The sequence below is a fragment of the Schistocerca cancellata genome, chromosome 2 (assembly GCF_023864275.1).
Source record: "Schistocerca cancellata isolate TAMUIC-IGC-003103 chromosome 2, iqSchCanc2.1, whole genome shotgun sequence".
NCBI lineage: Eukaryota > Metazoa > Arthropoda > Insecta > Orthoptera > Acrididae > Schistocerca > Schistocerca cancellata.
Genome location: NC_064627.1, coordinates 303,385,274 through 303,392,690, shown reverse-complemented (window position 1 = coordinate 303,392,690; position 7,417 = coordinate 303,385,274).

Sequence of the window (7,417 nt, the reverse complement as noted above, 5' to 3'; positions counted from 1 at the left end):
TACAAAATAAGATACGTGTTTCGAAGTTTTACCGACCTTCAGAGTAGCCACCAGCATTGTGTATGACCCGTTGCCAGCGATGTGGAAGTCGTAGGATACTCTTAACAGTGCCAGTTGTGTTGACAGTTCGAATTTGTAGCAGTTCTGAAGCGAATGCCGTTAAGTGCTTCCTTCAGTTTAGAAATCGAGTTGAACTTACGAGGGCTTAAGTCAGGGGAATGCAGTAAGTGGTGGTATAGCACTTAGCACCCCCATCAGTCAAACAAATCAATAACAGCTTGCACTGTACGTGCTTGAGCATTGTCCTGCAAAATGATGGTCAGGCCCTGCAGAAAGTGTCATCACTTCTGTCTCTATGCTGTTCATTTTTGGAACACAACCTACGACCAGCTGTGACACTGTGTACAGTGTATAAACACTAAGTTTCTGTGCCAGATATGAGCGTGTAATCCGGAAACAATGTCAACGTCATCGTGAGCAAAGCATTGAATAAACGTCACTAACATAAGGAAAAATGTGAAGACATCGAAAAAGATATGATTGTCGGAAGGACATACTCAGCATACAGGAAAGTCAAAACAACCTATGGTGACATTAAAAGCAACGGTGGTAACATTAAGAGTGTAACGGGAATTCCACTGTTAAATGCAGAGGAGAGAGCAGATAGGTGGAAAGAATACATTGAAAGCCTCTATGAGGGTGGAGATTTGTCTGATGTGATAGAAGAAGAAACAGGAGTCGATTTAGAAGAGATAGGGGATCCAGTATTAGAATCGGAATTTAAAAGAGCTTTGGAGGACTTACGGTCAAATAAGGCAGAAGGGATGGATAACATTCCATCAGAATTTCTAAAATCATTGGGGGAAGTGGCAACAAAACGACTATTCACGTTGGTGTGTAGAATATATGAGTCTGGCGATATACCATCTGACTTTCGGAAAAGCATCATCCACACAATTCCGAAGACGGCAAGAGCTGACAAGTGCGAGAATTATCGCACAATCAGCTTAACAGCTCATGCATCGAAGCTGCTTACAAGAATAATATACAGAAGAATGGAAAAGCAAATTGAGAATGCGCTAGGTGACGATCAGTTTGGCTTTAGGAAAAGTAAAGGGACGAGAGAGGCAATTCTGACGTTACGGCTAATAATGGAAGCAAGGCTAAAGAAAAATCAAGACACTTTCATAGGATTTGTCGACCTGGAAAAAGCGTTCGACAACATAAAATGGTGCAAGCTGTTCGAGATTCTGAAAAAAGTAGGGGTACGCTATAGGGAGAGACGGGTCATATACAATATGTATAACAACCAAGAGGGAATAATAAAGAGTGGACGATCAAGAACGAAGTGCTCGTATTAAGAAGGGTGTAAGACAAGGCTGTAGCCTTTCGCCCCTACTCTTCAATCTGTACATCGAGGAAGCAATGATGGAAATAAAAGAAAGGTTCAGGAGTGGAATTAAAATACAAGGTGAAAGGATATCAATGATACGATTCGCTGATGACATTGCTATCCTGAGTGAAAGTGAAGAAGAATTAAATGATCTGCTGAACGGAATGAACAGTCTAATGAGTACACAGTATGGTTTGAGAGTAAATCGGAGAAAGACGAAGGTAATGCGAAGTAGCAGAAATGAGAACAGCGAAAAACTTAACATCAGGATTGATGGTCACGAAGTCAATGAAGTTAAGGAATTCTGCTACCTAGGCAGTAAAATAACCAATGACGGACGGAGCAAGGAGGACATCGAAAGCAGACTCGCTATGGCAAAAAAGGCATTTCTGGCCAAGAGAAGTCTACTAATATCAAATACCGGTCTTAATTTGAGGAAGAAATTTCTGAGGATGTACGTCTGGAGTACAGCATTGTATGGTAGTGAAACATGGACTGTGGGAAAACCGGAACAGAAGAGAATCGAAGCATTTGAGATGTGGTGCTATAGACGAATGTTGAAAATTAGATGGATTGATAAGGTAAGGAATGAGGAGGTTCTACGCAGAATCGGAAAGGAAAGGAGTATGTGGAAAACACTGATAAGGAGAAGGGACAGGATGATAGGACATCTGCTAAGACATGAGGGAATGACTTCCATGGTACTAGAGGGAGCTGTAGAGGGCAAAAACTGTAGAGGAAGACAGAGATTGGAATACGTCAAGTAAATAATTGAGGACGTAGGTTGCAAGTGCTACTCTGAGATGAAGAGGTTAGCACAGGAAAGGAATTCATGGCGGGCCGCATCAAACCAGTCAGTAGACTGATGACAAAAAAAAAAAAAAAAAAAAAAAAAAAAAAAAATCACATTTCACAGGCGTGAAGTGTTCATTTTTAACGAGTCATTCACGAGATACTCATCACTACAAATTTAACCCTTTCACTGTGCATTTAGACTGAGCGGCGGTCTGCCTCGAGCGCGTAATTTTCAAGTGGTACGTATACGACTCTAGCAGTCTATCGTCATTATAGAGAAAAAAAATTGAGACACAGAATGCAGTATTACCGTGTTTCTTTTTTTAATCTTTATGGAGAAATGCTTATTTCTTTCAAAAAGGTACTTTATTAGGAGAATATATATACAAGGTGATTACATTAAAGTTAAAGTTTCAAACAGCTGCAGAAATAACACCACTGGTCAGAATCTAGAAATAGATTACAATTTAATAATGGTCGACTACAAATGACAAATGAATCATACAACAATGCCTAAAGTGTACGTTTGACGTTAAACAAACTGTACTACTCAGTGTGCATGGGTGTACAGGTGTGATACTGTTAGTTACGAAAGCCCATCCACCACGGCGAGGTCATACAACATCGGATAGGAAAAATCGGTTTTTAATAGTTCTGAGGCCAAAAACCGCATAAAAAGCATGTTCTCAGGCAAAAAAACCGCGTAAAAAGCATCAGTCACATCGGTTTACAACTGTCCTGAGGCCAAAAACCGCAAAAAAAGCATCAATCACATCGGATTTTAATTGTCCTGAAGCCAAAAACCGCATAAAAAGCATCAATCAACATCAAATCAGATTATTAATTTCCGTGAGACTGGTGCAAAACATGTTCAATATGCTGTCCACCGTTTTCTGCAATAAGTTGAAATCGAGAAACAGCATGTTCCACAACTGATCAAAGTGTTTCCGGGGTCACGTCCGGAATGTGTTGCGCAATGCTTGCCTTGAATGCAGCTTTCGCAATCGGAACACTGAACACAACATCTTTTAGGTAGCCCCACAGCCATAAGTCACACGGACTGAAATCAGGTGACCTGGACGGCCAGGCTGTAGGGAAATGGCGGCTGATAATTCTAGCATTTCCGAAATGGCGCTTCAGCAGCTGCTTAACTCGATTTGCAATGGGTGGAGGTGTGCCATCTTGCATAAAAATGATCCCATCCACACATCCACGCTGTTGGAGAGCTGGAATGACGTGGTTGCGCAAAAGACACACATAGCGCTTACCAGTGACGGTACAGGTAACAGGACCGGAAGCACCTGTCTCTTCGAAAAAATATGGTTCTATAATAAATGATGACGTAAATCCGCACCACACAGTGACCTTTTCAGGATGAAGTGGTACTGGTTGATTTGAATGTGGATTTTCCGTTGCTCATATTCGACAATTCTGTGTATTGACATATCCTGTCAGATGGAAGTGGGCTTCGCCTGTCCACAAAATCTTCCATGGCCAATCATTGTCCATTTCCATGCAAGCGAGGAATTCTAAAGTAGAGGTCTCTCTTGCTGGCAGGTCAACAGGAAGTAGCTCGTGCGCATGGGTAATTTTGAATAGATAGCAAAGAAGGATGTTTCGTAGGATTTTACACACCGTGCTCACGGGTACGTCCAATGTTCGGGCAATTCTCGGTGCAGTACACGATTGCTCACCACCACTCGTGTTTTCCTGCATTGCTGTGGCCACTGTTTCCACTGACATCAAATCAATTCGTTTCCTCCCTCTACCCAGTTGCACACCAAAAGAACCCGTCTTTCCGAATCATTTTCTCTAGACACACGGCAGTCATCGGACCAGAGCCTTTTTTTGAACCCTTCAGTGACCGGAACTTCTGCAGAGCGACGTGTGCAGTCATCATTCTTGTAATAACAGCTTTACCCAGAACGCGATCCTGCATTGAGAGAGAGATGGCGAATGTCGCAGATGTGAAACGAGGAAAAGCCGTGTACGCGGCGTGTTTATACCAACTTCAGTGGTTCAAATGGTTTAAATGGCTCTGAACACTATGGAACTTAACTTCTGAGGTCATCAGTCCCCCAGAACTTAGAACTACTTAAACCTAACGAACCTAAGGACATCACACACACCCATACCCGAGGCAGGATTCGAGCCTGCGACCGTAGCGGTAGCGCGGTTCCAGACTGTAGCGCCTAGAACCGCTCGGGCACCCCGGAACTTCAGTGGGTTGTGCGCGTGACAGTTGTTTTCAGTTAACTATTCTGACACATACAGCGACATCTACTGATCAATTTTCACACTATTTTTTCCTTCTGACATACGTTTTTCCCCTTCTCTGCTAATATTGTGTTGCAGTTTCACGTCATTGAAACCAGTGCTGTTATTTCTACAGCGTTTTCGAAACACAAATTCAAACATTAAGCCGCATTACATTTTATACAAATGTATCTAGCGTCACGTCGTTTTCATGTTTTACACATACAGTACTCTTCTCTGGGAGATAAAAGTGGCGCTCGGTTAGACGTAATGGATTATCACCATCAGCCGATCTCCTTCCAGACGGTTCCGTGTTTGCGGTCGGTGGTGAGTCTCTGGGCTCTTCTTGATGAGTTTCTGCAAGGACTCGGATGATGAAATATTTCTTCTCCTTTGAGTTTTACATAACGCATGTATGCTCAGCAGAGAGAGATCCACCAAATTAAAAAATACTTTTTTATATCATTTGACAGTTTTCCGTACACATTCTACTGAACGTAACGACGTGTCGCTCCCGTCGACGACCGCCATATTTTCACTACAGCTTATGATGCGAGTTGGTTTTCTTTTTTGCTTCATATGTGCTTCTTTCAATTTTGTCAGTCGCTGTAATTTTGCTTTTAAGGAGAGTTGAAAACATCCTCACTTCCCGCTTCTCTTGCTACTTGAGAGCAAGAAATTTATCTGTTGCTGTAAACTCAATCTCGTCTATTTTATGTTTCTTTTTTTTTATAAACCAGACATACCTTTACAGTTTTTCCCTTGTTTTCGTTACAGTTCCACAAGCATTAGCCACTCTGTCATGCACATAAGAAAATAACGGCTGGCTAGTGTCCCAACTGTGAACATGCAGCACCAAAATCAGCTTCTTTTTTTACGCCTGTTGCAGCACCCACGTAAGTAATGAAGTCAAGAACTTATCCAGTTTCACGATCACACAACACAAAAAAGCTTTACGCCAAATATATGGCCTTGCGTGGAGTGTACTGTCTGAAGAAGACGCGGCTTTTGTAAAGAACTAAACTTCCGTCAATGCACTAACTTTTAAAAGGATGGAAACCATCTGGAAGTGGTTTTCTTAGATGATCCACAATTTTCCAAATTTTCCAGATTTTGTCATTTCCAGCGTCCCCATTGATATCAACAGTGTGACATTCTTAGTCTTATTAAGGTTTCAAAATTAACTAATACTGGTTTAAATATGTTTTGTACTTTCGAATGGAAGTTAACGGAGGTTTTGTGTTCAGGCAAAGGAAGTTAACTGCCGCTACAGTTTTACTAATTTTAGAATTACGCCCGTAGGGCGCGAAGTTAATAATTTTCCCTTGCATGTGGTGGAAATCCGTTACCGACAGCATCACTAACCACACGCAACGTCATAGTGAAATAGAATCCCTTTTCAATTATCACAATCAGTTATGCACAACATAGCTACACACATGAATGACCTTAGCCATGGAATAAGATTTCAACCTATGGCATGATTTGTGCAAACACTGGGGTGGACAGTAACTGTACATTTCATTTTTCTCGGATGAGCCATAAGAAAATATATGCCAAGGAAACAATTAATTTCGTCGCCGTTTGTATTTTTCCGAAGTCGTAGTCTTTATTTTCACTGGCGTCGTTGCAAAGGTGCTAATAATGTAAATTACATTGCTTAACTATATAGTTTACAATTTCTTGGTTAAAAAAAGCTTGGAAGCAGTAACATAAAGTGGCTGAATCATCTAAATTAACGATTTTGCAACCAGAGTGAGTGTTATCGAAATTATACACTTTGAGCTCCAAATCAGAGTATTTCATTTTTAAAATTATGTTTTTTTGTCTTTTAGCAAATTTATGAGGCCTATTCTCTGGTTGTTCATCGGAGTCCGAGAAAGAAGCGATGGTAACCACAAAATCCTGATCTGCATTTACTGGTCCTGCATTTGCTGGCTCACTAATATTTTGAACATTCGTGGTGACAGATTCACGCATAGTGTCACCGTCTTCAGTGCGTGTTTATTCAACCACACTCAGCTGGATTGCTCGTCGTCGCTTTGATTTGGAGGACTAGCAGCTCGTCTTCTGTAAACGGACGGTAGCGTCCTGTCATTTTATTCGGTAACACGGAAAGAGCAACACACAAACTAGCTACTGTTGCAATACCAGTGACCTGTAAAAGAGAATTCAGCATTCAATAAGTCGTTCGGGTAACTCCCAGTATTCCAATAATCAGACCGCACACTTGTGCAACAATCATCTCCGACTCGCTGGCCGAAGAGTAGATAAACAAAATATAATTATCAGAGTACTTAAAGCGTTCATAACGGCAAAGGCAATGGTATTGCAATTTACAAAAAATATTATGTATAACATTACTATTATTATAAATATTGTTGTTGTGGTCTTCAGTCCTGAGACTGGTTTGATGCAGCTCTCCATGCTACTCTATCCTGTGCAAGCTTCTTCATCTCCCAGTACTTATTGCAACCTACATCCTTCTGAATCTGCTTAGTGTATTCATCTCTTGGTCTCCCTCTATGATTTTTACCCTCCACACTGCCCTCCAATGCTAAATTTGTGATCCCTTGATGCCTCAGAACATGTCCTACCAACCGGTCCCTTCTTCTTGTCAAGTTGTGCCACAAACTCCTCTTCTCCCCAATTCTATTCAATACCTCCTCATTAGTTATGTCATCTACCCATCTAATCTTCAGCATTCTTCTGTAGCACCACATTTCGAAAGCTTCTATTCTCTTCTTGTCCAAACTATTTATCGTCCATGTTTCACTTCCATACATGGCTACACTCCATACGTATACTTTCAGAAACGACTTCCTGACACTTAAATCTATACTCGATGTTAACAAATTTCTCTTCTTCAGAAACGCTTTTCTTGCCATTACCGGTCTACATTTTATATCCTCTCTACTTCGACCATCATCAGTTATTTTGCTCCCCAAATAGCAAAACTCCTTTACTACTTTA